General features: G+C 41.7%; 1 long non-coding RNA gene across 1 annotated transcript; it reads left to right on the forward strand.

Moving 5' to 3' along the window:
- Positions 1-2,590: 2,590 nt before the first annotated feature.
- LOC140418810 (uncharacterized) lies at positions 2,591-6,515 on the forward strand. Its single transcript, XR_011945350.1, has 2 exons — positions 2,591-2,745; positions 2,915-6,515. It is a non-coding gene; the product is annotated as an uncharacterized lncRNA (long non-coding RNA).
- The last annotated feature ends 7,789 nt before the right edge of the window (positions 6,516-14,304 follow it).

The following is a 14,304-nucleotide window of genomic DNA, read 5'->3' on the forward strand; positions in this document are numbered from 1 at the left end:
CTGATCATCTTATAAACCTCTATCAAGTCGCCCCTCATCCTTCTCCGCTCTAATGAGAAAAGGCCTAGCACCCTCAACCTTTCCTCGTAAGACCTACTCTCCATTCCAGGCAACATCCTGGTAAATCTTCTTTGCACCTTTTTCAGAGCTTCCACATCCTTCCTAAAATGAGGCGACCAGAACTGTACACAGTACTCCAAATGTGGCCTTACCAAAGTTTTGTACAGCTGCATCATCACCTCACGGCTCTTAAATTCAATCCCTCTGTTAATGAACGCGAGCACACCATAGGCCTTCTTCACAGCTCTATCCACTTGAGTGGCAACTTTCAAAGATGTATGAACATAGACCCCAAGATCTCTCTGCTCCTCCACATTGCCAAGAACTCTACCGTTAACCCTATATTCCGCATTCATATTTGTCCTTCCAAAATGGACAACCTCACACTTTTCAGGGTTAAACTCCATCTGCCACTTCTCAGCCCAGCTCTGCATCCTATCTATGTCTCTTTGCAGCCGACATCAGCCCTCCTTACTATCCACAACTCCACCAATCTTCGTATCGTCTGCAAATTTACTGACCCACCCTTCAACTCCCTCATCCAAGTCATTAATGAAAATCACAAACAGCAGAGGACCCAGAACTGATCCCTGCAGTACGCCACTGGTAACTGGGATCCAGGCTGAATATTTGCCATCCACCACCACTCTCTGACTTCTATCGGTTAGCCAGTTCGTTATCCAACTGGCCAAATTTCCCACTATCCCATGCCTCCTTACTTTCTGCATAGGCCTACCATGGGGAACCTTATCAAATGCCTTACTAAAATCCATGTACACTACATCCACTGCTTTACCTTCATCCACATGCTTGGTCACCTCCTCAAAGAATTCAATAAGATTTGTAAGGCAAGACCTACCCCTCACAAATCCGTGCTGACTATCCCTAATCAAGCAGTGTCTTTCCAGATGCTCAGAAATCCTATCCTTCAGTACCCTTTCCATTACTTTGCCTACCACCGAAGTAAGACTAAGTGGCCTGTAATTCCCAGGGTTATCCCTAGTTCCTTTTTTGAACAGGTGCACAACATTCGCCACTCTCCAATCCCCTGGTACCACCCCTGTTGACAGTGAGGACGAAAAGATCATTGCCAACGGCTCTGCAATTTCATCTCTTGCTTCCCATAGAATCTTTGGATATATCCCGTCAGGCCCGGGGGACTTGTCTATCCTCAAGTTTTTCAAAATTAAGCTCCAGTTTGCAGATGCCTGATCTGTTTGTTAAATCCATCCATCTCCCTTGATTCTATAACCATTAATACTCACATCTCACAAACTTCTATCAATCTCAGTTTTTATAGTTTCTGTTGACTGAATCTGAACAGAATTCCAGATTTCACTATGTTTTGTGAAGTGATTTCTGACATTGCTCCTGAACAGCCCAGTCTCAGTTAAACAAATAATTATTAATTTGGACATTTAAATTTACAGAATTTACAGTGCAGAAGGAGGCCATTCGGCCCATCGAGTCTGCACCGGCTCTTGGAAAGAGCACCCTACCCAAGGTCCACACCTCCACCCTATCCCCATAACCCAGTAACCCCACCCTACACTAAGGGCAATTTTGGACACTATGGGCAGTTTAGCATGGCCAATCCACCTAACCCGCACATCTTTGGACTGTGGGAGGAAACCGGAGAACCCGGAGGAAACCCACGCACACACGGGGAGGATGTGCCGACTCCGCACAGACAGTGACCCAAGCCGGAATCGAACCTGGGACCCTGGAGCTGTGAAGCATTTGTGCTAACCACTATGCTACCGTGCTGCCCTCATTTCAATAAATGGTGACAATTATTTTACTCTGAACTGGTAATGTAACACAATTTCAAAACCATAATAATAATGAGTAAAACACTGCGGAAGCTGGAAATGTGAAGTGAAAACAGAAAGTTGTGGAAATCCTCAGCAGGTTTGGCAGCTTCTGTGGAGAGAGAAAGAGAGCTAACATTTCCAATCTAATCTGATACTTCTTCAGAACTGAGTTTTTGCAGCATTGTGATTTCATTTGCCAAACATACTGAATGTGAACTTTGTGGTTCTTACAGATATCTGGCTGTAAATCTGATTTCAGACTTTCCTCTGAACACCTTTTCAACCTCAGCTCCAGCTCATTGTCCTTCACTAAAGACCCGGATAGAAAATCCCGCCACAAGATGGCGGCGGCCGCCAGTTGCCCGGATGGCAAGGATGACAGGAGCCTGTGACAGGAGCGGAAACCTCGCCTTTTCCCTCTTCCCATACTAAGATGGCCGCCCCAGCGTTCCGCTCCAAGAACAAAATACTCGACTTCCATTCCCAAGATGGCGGCGGTCGCCGGTTTCCCCGTTCCTGTAACTGGGTAGGGTGTACAGGCCTCTCCCCATACTAAGATGGCCGCCCCAGCGCTCCACTCCAAGAACAAAAGACCCTATTTCCTTTCCCAAGATGGCGGCCGGTTGCAGGGGAAATCCAGACCCGGATTACCTTCTTCCTATTGGCCGTGACACGCCGTCAATCACTCCCCAGCCATTGTGAACTGGAGCATGCGCAGTGCAGGTATGAAGCTGGACTCAGGCGGGTGAGTGGAGGCCCCAACCCCCCCCCAATAAGACCCACTGATTTGATTGTCAGTCTGCAGAACTGAACCCAGGTAGAGGAGAAGGAGCGAGAAAACTGGGAGTGGAGGAAAGAAATGGTGCAGATGGTGAGATGGGTTTGGATTTCAGCCCAGGGAGGAGGGAGAGTGTGTGGGACTGGGATTTACAGCTTTGGGGGAACAAGAGAGGAAAGAATGTTCCAGAGAAACTGGAATTGTCTGTTCAGAATTTCTATCCTAGACTGACAGTGATGACTTTTGTAAACTCCTTTTACAGGATATTAGAAGCGGAAGATTGGCCACAGAAAACTTAAACCAAACATCAAGATCAGACAGAGTAACTCAATTCTTTAGAACCTGAATATCATCGGTCTTTGAATGTGGAAGGAGTAAAGTTTGTCTGTTCAGTTTGGGGAAAAGATTTTAAACATCAGTGTGACTGGAAAAGCACCGAGACGCACATACACAGTGAGTGTTCCAGTGAACTGACTGTGGAAAGAGATTTAACCAGTTACATAGACAGAAAAACCACCACACCATTCACAGTGGGGAGAAACCGTACATGTGTTCTGTGTGTGGACGAGAGTTCAACTTGCCACTGAACCTGGAGAGACACAAGGACACCAGCAACATGGAGAAACCGTGGAAATGTGGGGACTGTTGGAAGGGATTCAGTTACCCTTCTGAACTGGAAATGCATCGACGCAGTCACACTGCGTAGAGGCCATTCACCTGCTCCACCTGTGGGAAGGGATTCACTCAGTCACCCAGCCTGCTGACACACCAGTATGTTCACACTGATCAGACACCTTTCAAATGTTCTGACTGTGAGAAGAAATTTAAAAGCAAAAAGTATCTGTTGAGACACCATCGCATTCACAGTGAGGAGAAGCCATTCATCTGCTCCTTGTGTGGAAAGGGATTCACTGCTCCATCTAACCTGCAGAAACACCAGCGAGTTCACACTGACAAAAGACCTTTTAAATGTCCAGACTGTGGGAAGTGCTTTAAAACTTCCGGGGAAGTGACCTATCATCAACGTGTTCACACTGACGAGAGACCATTCAGGTGCTCTCACTGCGGGACTGGCTTCAGGCGATCATCTGAACTTACTGTACATCAACAAATTCTTCACACTGGGGGGGGGGAGACCGTTTACCTGCTCTGTGTGTGGGAAGGGATTCCTTCAGTCTTATCACCTACTGAAACACCAACAAATTCACTCTGATATAAAACCTTTTAAATGTTTTGACTGTGAGCAGAGCTTTAGAAGCAGCAATGGTCTAGTGATGCATCCGCGAATTCACACTGGGGAGAGACCGTTTACTTGCTCTGTGTGTGGGAAGGGATTTACTCAGTCATATAACCTGCTGAAACATCAACAAATTCACTCTGATATAAAACCTTTTCAATGTTTTGCCTGTGAGCAGAGCTTTAGAAGCAGCAATGGGCTGATGATGCACCAGCAAGTTCACTCTGGAGAGAAATCGTTCACCTGCCCCGAGTGTGGGAATGGATTCACTGACTTACAACTTATGCTGAAACACCAGCAACTTCATGAGTGTCTGCGGGGATTGGGTTCAGCTGTTTTTGCTGCTGTCAATCAGATCCAGGAGTGAATGTGTGGGTTAATCCTGTGGTGTGTAAGAAACACGCCCCAGTCGCTCTCTTCCATGGTTCAGAGCTCCTAGATACAGACAGAAGGCTCCTTTACAACTGTGTTCAGAGTCAACATGATGAATGCTGGAAACTAACATTTTTTCTCCGGGAGACACAATTTACCCAAAAAGGGGGGTCCATCTCATTGGTAATTTTAAAGAGTTTATGAAAAACAACAGATTAGATGCAGTACCCCAGCTAAATCGGCAGAAAATACATGTGACCCACAACAGTTGTAAGGCTCCTTTCTGTTTATTCCCTTATTTTCACTATCTTTTATCTTGTCGTTATTATTTTTGATCCATGGGTGATTAATGGATTTGTCTTTAAATCAAGTAGGATTAATGGACAGGTATCTTTACGTCAAGCAGGATCAGTGGACAGGTATCTTTAAATCAAGTTGGATTAATGTACAGGTATCTTTACGTCAAGCAGGATTAATGGACATGTCCATTAATCCTACATGATTTAAAGGTACATATCCATTAATCCTGCTTGACGTAAAGATGCATGTCCATTAATCCTACATGATTTAAAGATACATGTATCTTTACGTCAAGCAGGATTAATGGACATGTATCTTTAAATCAAGTAGGATTAATGGACAGGTATCTTTATGTCAAGCAGGATTAATGGACATGTATCTTTAAATCAAGCAGGATTAATGGACAGGTATCTTTATGTCAAGCAGGATTAATGGACAGGTATCTTTACGTCAAGTAGGACCAATGGACATGTATCTTTAAATCAAGCAGGATTAATGGACAGGTATCTTTACGTCAAGCAGGATTAATGGACAGGTATCTTTACGTCAAGTAGGATTAATGGACATGTATCTTTAAATCAAGCAGGATTAATGGACAGGTATCTTTACGTCAAGCAGGATTAATGGACAGGTATCTTTAAATCAAGCAGGATTAATGGACATGTATCTTTACGTCAAGCAGGATTAATGGACATGTATCTTTAAATCAAGCAGGATTAATGGACATGTAACTTTACGTCAAGCAGGACTAATGGACAGGTATCTTTACGTCAAGCAGGATTAATGGACATGTATCTTTAAATCAAGCAGGATCAATGGACATGTAACTTTACGTCAAGCAGGACTAATGGACAGGTATCTTTACGTCAAGCAGGACTAATGGACATATATCTTTACGTCAAGTAGGATTAATGGACATGTATCTTTACGTCGAGCAGGATTAATGGACATGTAACTTTACGTCAAGCAGGACTAATGGACAGGTATCTTTACGTCAAGTAGGATTAATGGATATGTATCTTTACGTCAAGCAGGATTAATGGACAGGTATCTTTAAATCAAGCAGGATTAATGGACATGTATCTTTAAATCAAGCAGGATTAATGGACAGGTATCTTTACGTCAAGCAGGATTAATGGACATGTATCTTTAAATCAAGCAGGATTCATGGACAGGTATCTTTAAATCAAGCAGGATTAATGGACATGTATCTTTAAATCAAGCAGGATTAATGGACATATATCTTTAAATCAAGCAGGATTAATGGAAATATATCTTTAAATCAAGCAGGATTAATGGACATATATCTTTAAATCAAGCAGGATTAATGGACATATATCTTTAAATCAAGCAGGATTAATGGACATGTATCTTTACGTCAAGTAGGATTAATGGACAGGTATCTTTACGTCAAGCAGGATTAATGGACATGTATCTTTACGTCAAGCAGGATTAATGGATATGTATCTTTACGTCAAGCAGGATTAATGGACAGGTATCTTTAAGTCAAGCAGGATTAATGGACATGTATCTTTAAATCAAGCAGGATTAAAGGACATGTATCTTTAAATCAAGCAGGATTAATGGACAGGTATCTTTACGTCAAGCAGGATTAATGGACATGTATCTTTACGTCAAGCAGGATTAATGGACAGGTATCTTTACGTCAAGTAGGACTAATGGACATGTATCTTTACGTCAAGCAGGACTAATGGATATGTATCTTTAAATCAAGTAGGATTAATGGACAGGTATCTACAAATCAAGTAGGATTAATGGACATGTATCTTTAAATCAAGCAGGACTAATGGACAGGTATCTTCACGTCAAGCAGGATTAATGGACAGGTATCTTTAAATCAAGTAGGATTAATGGACATGTATCTTTAAGTCAAGCAGGATTAATGGACATGTATCTTTAAATCAAGCAGGATTAAAGGACATATATCTTTAAATCAAGCAGGACTAATGGACAGGTATCTTTACGTCAAGCAGGATTAATGGACATGTATCTTTACGTCAAGCAGGATTAATGGACATGTATCTTTACGTCAAGCAGGATTAATGGACAGGTATCTACGTCAAGCAGGATTAATGGACATGTATCTTTACGTCGAGCAGGATTAATGGACAGGTATCTTTACGTCAAGCAGGATTAATGGACAGGTATCTTTACGTCAAGCAGGATTAATGGACAGGTATCTTTACGTCAAGCAGGATTAATGGACAGGTATCTTTAAATCAAGCAGGATTAATGGATATGTATCTTTAAATCAAGTAGGATTAATGGACATGTATCTTTAAATCAAGCAGGATTAATGGACATGTATCTTTAAATCAAGCAGGATTAATGGACATGTATCTTTAAATCAAGCAGGATTAATGGACAGGTATCTTTAAATCAAGCAGGATTAATGGACATGTATCTTTACGTCGAGCAGGATTAATGGACAGGTATCTTTACGTCAAGCAGGATTAATGGACAGGTATCTTTACGTCAAGCAGGATTAATGGACAGGTATCTTTACGTCAAGCAGGATTAATGGATATGTATCTTTAAATCAAGTAGGATTAATGGACATGTATCTTTAAATCAAGCAGGATTAATGGACATGTATCTTTAAATCAAGCAGGATTAATTGACATGTATCTTTAAATCAAGCAGGATTAATGGACAGGTATCTTTAAATCAAGTAGGATTAATGGACATGTATCTTTAAATCAAGCAGGATTAATGGACATGTATCTTTAAATCAAGCAGGATTAAAGGACATATATCTTTACGTCAAGCAGGATTAATGGACATGTATCTTTACGTCAAGCAGGATTAATGGACAGGTATCTACGTCAAGCAGGATTAATGGACATGTATCTTTACGTCGAGCAGGATTAATGGACAGGTATCTTTACGTCAAGCAGGATTAATGGACAGGTATCTTTACGTCAAGCAGGATTAATGGACAGGTATCTTTACGTCAAGCAGGATTAATGGATATGTATCTTTAAATCAAGTAGGATTAATGGACATGTATCTTTAAACCAAGCAGGATTAATGGGCATGTATCTTTAAATCAAGCAGGATTAATGGACATGTATCTTTAAATCAAGCAGGATTAATGGACAGGTATCTTTAAATCAAGTAGGATTAATGGACATGTATCTTTAAATCAAGCAGGATTAATGGACATGTATCTTTAAATCAAGCAGGATTAATGGACATGTATCTTTAAATCAAGCAGGATTAATGGACATGTATCTTTAAATCAAGCAGGATTAATGGACAGGTATCTTTAAATCAAGTAGGATTAATGGACATGTATCTTTAAATCAAGCAGGATTAATGGACAGGTATCTTTACGTCAAGCAGGATTAATGGACAGGTATCTTTACGTGAAGTAGGATTAATGGACAGGTACCTTTACGTCAAGCAGGATTAATGGTCAGGTATCTTGAAGTCAATTAGGATTAAAGGACATGTATCTTTAAATCAAGCAGGATTAATGGACAGGTATCTTTACGTGAAGTAGGATTAATGGACATGTATCTTTACGTCAAGCAGGATTAATGGACAGGTACCTTTACGTCAAGCAGGATTAATGGACATGTATCTTTACGTCAAGCAGGATTAATGGACAGGTATCTTTACGTCAAGCAGGATTAATGGACAGGTATCTTTACGTGAAGTAGGATTAATGGACAGGTACCTTTACGTCAAGCAGGATTAATGGTCAGGTATCTTGAAGTCAATTAGGATTAATGGACATGTATCTTTAAATCAAGTAGGATTAATGGACAGGTATCTTTACGTCAAGCAGGATTAATGGACATGTATCTTTAAATCAAGCAGGATTAATGGACAGGTATCTTTACGTCAAGCAGGATTAATGGACATGTATCTTTAAATCAAGCAGGATTAATGGACAGGTATCTTTACGTCAAGTAGGATTAATAGACAGGTATCTTTCAATCAAGCAGGATTAATGGACATGTATCTTTAAATCAAGCAGGATTAATGGACATGTATCTTTACGTCAAGCAGGATTAATGGACAGGTATCTTTACGTCAAGTAGGATTAATGGACAGGTACCTTTACGTCAAGCAGGATTAATGGACATGTATCTTTACGTCAAGCAGGATTAATGGACAGGTATCTTTACGTCAAGTAGGATTAATGGACAGGTATCTTTACGTCAAGTAGGATTAATGGACATGTATCTTTAAATCAAGCAGGATTAAAGGACATATATCTTTAAATCAAGCAGGATTAATGGACATGTATCTTTAAATCAAGCAGGATTAAAGGACATATATCTTTAAATCAAGCAGGATTAATGGACATGTATATTTAAATCAAGCAGGGTTAATGGACATGTATCTTTAAATCAAGCAGGATTAATGGACATGTATCTTTCCGTCAAGCAGAATTAATGGACATGTATCTTTAAATCAAGCAGGATTAATGGATATATATCTTTAAATCAAGCAGGATTAATGGACATAGAACATAGAAAATACAGCACAGAACAGGCCGTTCGGCCCACAATGTTGTGCCGAATCTTTGTCCTAGATTAATCATAGATTATCACTGAATTTACAGTGCAGAAGGAGGCCATTCGGCCCTTTGAGTCTGCACCGGCTCTTGGAAAGAGCACCCTACCCAAACTCAACACCTCCACTCAACACCAAGGGCAATTCTGGACACTAAGGGCAATTTATCATGGCCAATCCACCTAACCTGCACATCTTTGGACTGTGGGAGGAAACCGGAGCACCCGGAGGAATCCCACGCAGACACGGGGAGGATGTTCAGACTCCGCACAGACAGTGATCCAAGCCAGAATCGAACCTGGGACCCTGGAGCTGTGAAGCAATTGTGCTATCCACAATGCTACTGTGCTGCCCTTAAGAACAAATAAATCTATACTATATCATTTTACCGTAATCCACGTACCTATCCAACAGCTGCTTGAAGGTCCCTAATGTTTCCAACTCAACTACTTCCACAGTCAGTGCATTCCATGCCCCCACTACTCTCTGGGTAAAGAACCTACCTCTGATATCCCTCCTATATCTTCCACCTTTCACCTTAAATTTATGTCCCCTTGTAATGGTTTGTTCCACCCGGGGAAAAAGTCTCTGAATGTCTACTCTATCTATTCCCCTGATCATCTTATAAACCTCTATCAAGTCACCCCTCATCCTTCTCCATTCTAATGAGAAAAGGCCTAGCACCTTCAACCTTTCCTCGTAAGACCTACTCTCCATTCCAGGCAACATGATGGTAAATCTCCTTTGCACCTTTTCCAAAGCTTCCACATCCTTCCTAAAATGAGCACAGTACGAAGTCTTACAACACCAGGTTAAAGTCCAACAGGTTTTTTTCGATGTCACTAGCTTTTGGAGCGCTGCTCCTTCCTCCGGTGAAAGAAGAGGTATGTTCCAGAAACATATATATAGACAAATTTAAAGATGCCAAACAATGCTTGCAATGCGACCATTAGCAGGTGATTAAATCTTTACAGATCCAGAGATGACATGTATCTTTAAATCAAGCAGGATTAATGGACATGTATATTTAAATCAAGCAGGATTAATGGACATGTATATTTAAATCAAACAGGATTAATGGACAGGTATCTTTAAATCAAGTAGGATTAATGGACAGGTGCCTTTAAATTGAGCAGCAGAATTCCGAACTTACTGGAGAGAACACTAGTTCCTGCTGGTTTGAATGCTGATGTCCATGGCTGGAGGTGACAGTCTCCTCGGAATGGATTACTGATCCCAGATCAGGAGGATGGTGATATCCGGGGCTGGAGGTGACAGTGTCTTCGGAATGGATTACTGATCCTAGATCAGGAGGATGGTGATCTCCGGGGCTGGAGGTGACAGTCTCCTCGGAATGGATTACTGATCCCAGATCAGGAGGATGGTGATATCCGGGGCTGGACGTGACAGTTTCTTCGGAATGGATTACTGATCCTAGATCAGGAGGGTGGTGATCTCCGGTGCTGGAGGTGATATCTCCTCAGAATAATTTACTGATCCCGGATCAGGAGGCTGCAGATCTCCATGGTTGGAGGTTCTTATCATTTATTTATCTATTAATTTTTCATTTTTTTAATATAAATTTAGAGTACCCAATTATTTTTATTTCAAATAAAGGGGCTATTTAGCCTGACCAATCCACCTAACCTTTATTTTATTATAACCATCTTTGAAGTTGTGGGGGTGAAACCCACGCAGACATGGGGAGAATGTGCAAACTTCACATGAGCAGTGCCCCAGAACCGAGATTTATTTAACGATTTATTAGAAATGAACAGATATTCAAGGTAATGCTTCCTATTTCCATCATAAACCATGAAGTTATGGAATGAAGAACTTGTATGAGGAGCAGGTGAGGACTCTGGATCTGTGCTCGATGGAGTTTAGAAGGATGAGAGGGGGATAGAATCTTAACAGTCAGAAGGAGGCCATTTAGCCCATTGAGTCTTCATGGACCCTCAAAGAGCACCCTATCTAGGCCCATGCCCCCACGCTATCCCCGAAACCCCACTTAACCTAAATAAAGGGCAGTTTAGCATTGCCAATCCACCTAACCTGCACATCTTCGGACTATGGGAGGACATTGGGGCACCCGGAGGAAACCCACGCAGACACTGGGACAAAGTGCAAACGTCACAGTCAGCCACCCAAAACCAGAATTGAACCTGTGGCGCTTTGAGGCAGCAGTGCTAACCACTCTGCCATTCTCACTGAAACTTACAGAATACTGAGAGGCCCAGATAGAGTGGATGTGGAGAGGATGTTTCCACCAGTAGGAGAAACTAGAACTCGAGGGCACAGCCTCCGACTGAAGGGACGAACCTTTCAAACTGAGACGAGGAGGAATTTCTTCAGCCAGAGGGTGGTGAATATTCTCACTCTCTCTTTCTCACTCTCTCACAGTAGCACAATAGTTAGCACTGTTGTTTCACAGGGACCCGGGATCGATTCCCGGCTTGGGTCACTGTCTGTGTGGAGTCTGCATGTTCTCCCCGTGTCTGCGTGGGTTTCCTCCGGGTGCTCCGATTTCCTTCCCCAAGTCCCGAAAGACGTGCTTGTTAGGTGAATTGGACATTCTGAATTCTCCCTCCGTGTACCCGAACAGGCGCCGGAATGTGGCGACTCGGGGATTTTCACAGTAACTTTACTGCAGTGTTAATGTAAGCCTACTTGTGACACTAATGAAGATTATGGTTATGTGGTACTCTTGACGCAGAAGGCTGTGGAGGCCAAATCACGTAGTGTCTTTAAGACAGAGGTAGATAGGTTCCTGTTAATAAGGGGATCAGGGATTATGGAGAGAAGGCAGGAGAATGGGGATGAGAAAAATATAAGCCATGACTGAATGGCAGAGCAGACTTGAATGGACTAATTCTGCTCCTATATCTTATGGTCATTTTGTGGCCCATTGCTTGCTAGGATCTGTGTTCAACCTTTACTCAGCTGCAGGTTTACATATGGGTCCTCAGATCCTCCCCACCCTCTCACATTTATCTTGTTTCAGGTTCTGTGCTCGAGACAAGTCCTTGTCAGAGAAAACAGGCCAACACTGTTCTGTGTTTGTCAACCCAGGAAGCTTTCTTCACAAGAGAGCGAGAGGGAGCTATTCCAAACAGAGGCAATACATTTAAGATTTTATAAGGTTCTTGGACAAGGACGTCTTACAGATCTCCCAACCTGGAGAAAGGGAATATCCTTATTGACTTCACACAACTGATTTCTGACAACCCAGCTATTTCAAAGCTGTGAGCTTGTTTTCCTAATTTCTTGATGATAAACTGTAGATAACAAACTAAAGCCAGCAGAATGATCACAATCAGTGACACAAACCCTTGAGCTGTCATCACAAATAAAAGTAAAACATTTCCAGTAAAATGTGATAACCATCGACTCAGATTCATCCTCCCCACCTGCAGATCATCCATCAATATTCACATAATCTGTTGTTTTTACATCAGAAACAGAAGTATTTGTGATCAGTTTGGAGATAACTCCCATATCGCCCGTTCTCAAACACTTTGTCTTGAAAGATCACAAATAGGATGAAGTCAAATCTTTAGAAGACAAAAGTCTTAGTTCAAATTATCCCCATGCCGTCAGTGGAAAGGGTTAACTTCTGTTTCCAAACGGGACAAGCAAACATTGTCAACTTTGAATGACTTTTCAGATCAAAGGTGAACCATTTTCAACTTTTATCGCCAGTTCTTTTGGGTTTTTGTTTTTTCAGTTTTGCCCAATTGTTTTTCTTTTCATTCTGCTTCAGGCACCTTTCCAAATAAACTGAAGGGAAATGAAAATTAGCTTTCAAGGGAAACTTCAACCTTCTTAGACCAAAAAATGCAAAAGAGAGTGGAGCTTCCCACAGATTTTGGGCTGTGAAACATAACTTCAAGGCTGACGTTTATTTTCAGGGAATCAAACATTTTGGTGCCTTTTCCAATTGTACCAGTAAATTGTGATTCACACTGAAAGGTTTACTTTCACTCAGTAATTGAAACATTTCACTTTTCCCAGCACAGGACCTGGTAGCATTTTAGATTAAATTCCAATTGTTCACTTCTCTTGTCGTGTGTCGCTGGTGTGTGGAGAAGATCATGTTCTCTGTAGATCTGTCAGCACAGAAACCGCACTGTGCTTCTGGATACACTCAGTCTGCAGGACAGTGAAGATTTTTAAACATGACCCGAGTGTAGGGCTTCCCAGTGACTTTAAGGAGTGAGATGTTCCTGTAGTTGTAATTTTCTCTGTCACCTTTGTGTTTGCAGATTGTTATGGTTATTGCATCACACCTGTTCTGTGAACCAGTCTTACATCCCTAAACAGCAAGACATCATGAAGGTGTGACATTCGATGGGACTTTCCATGTTTGCACAGTTCAGCTGAAATTCCATCCTTGCCGGGTGCCTCTGCTTGCTCAGCGATCAATGGCTTTTTCAAACGCGTGGTGAAGATTCCTTGTCTAACTCAACCATGACAGGAAGCTGTAGGAGAGTCAGAGACTGGGAGATGTCCATCTCACAGGAGTACAGCTCACAGACGTGTTCAACCCAGGGGGACATCTGGTTACTTCTGTCGGTGAGAAGCTCACCATTTGTCAATATCTTTGTTGATGGGAGAATCAAGCAGCCTCTTGATCCCACATACACAGCAGGCACATATTCATTGTCACAGGCAGTTTGGATTTCCCGATGTAGGCTGCTCCAGTGTTTATTTACAAACCATCTCCCTGTATTTTACACAGCTCTCTTGGTGTGATGCAGTGTTCCAGCTGTTGGGTTTATCTTGTGCATGGGGTAGATTTTGCTTGAAGCTTTTCCTGATGTTCCTGCAAAATAGTTATGTTTCATTTCACGTTCCTTCACAATGTAAGTTCATAATGGAGATGTCACTGTCAAGAATGTACAAGTCAGTGAGAATTGTCAACAAGGATTAATCAACACTTTCTGATTGGAGATATTAATCAGTGGAACCTTTCAAACACTCAATTGTAGATTTGCACCTAAATTCAGTTCAGGATTTAAGTCAAAGTTAATAATTTTATTGTAAAAAATTCCTGTTGAGAGTTCTTGAATTAGGGAGAAAGATCACAGGTGGTTCTTTTAAAAGGGGACACAGCAGCCCCGAAAATCAGCGACATCTCCAGAATATTAAACTCCAGGGATTGTTAATATCAGCAGAATCAAACCGGATATTGT

The sequence above is a fragment of the Scyliorhinus torazame genome, chromosome 5, assembly GCF_047496885.1.
Source record: "Scyliorhinus torazame isolate Kashiwa2021f chromosome 5, sScyTor2.1, whole genome shotgun sequence".
NCBI classification, from domain to species: Eukaryota; Metazoa; Chordata; class Chondrichthyes; order Carcharhiniformes; family Scyliorhinidae; genus Scyliorhinus; species Scyliorhinus torazame.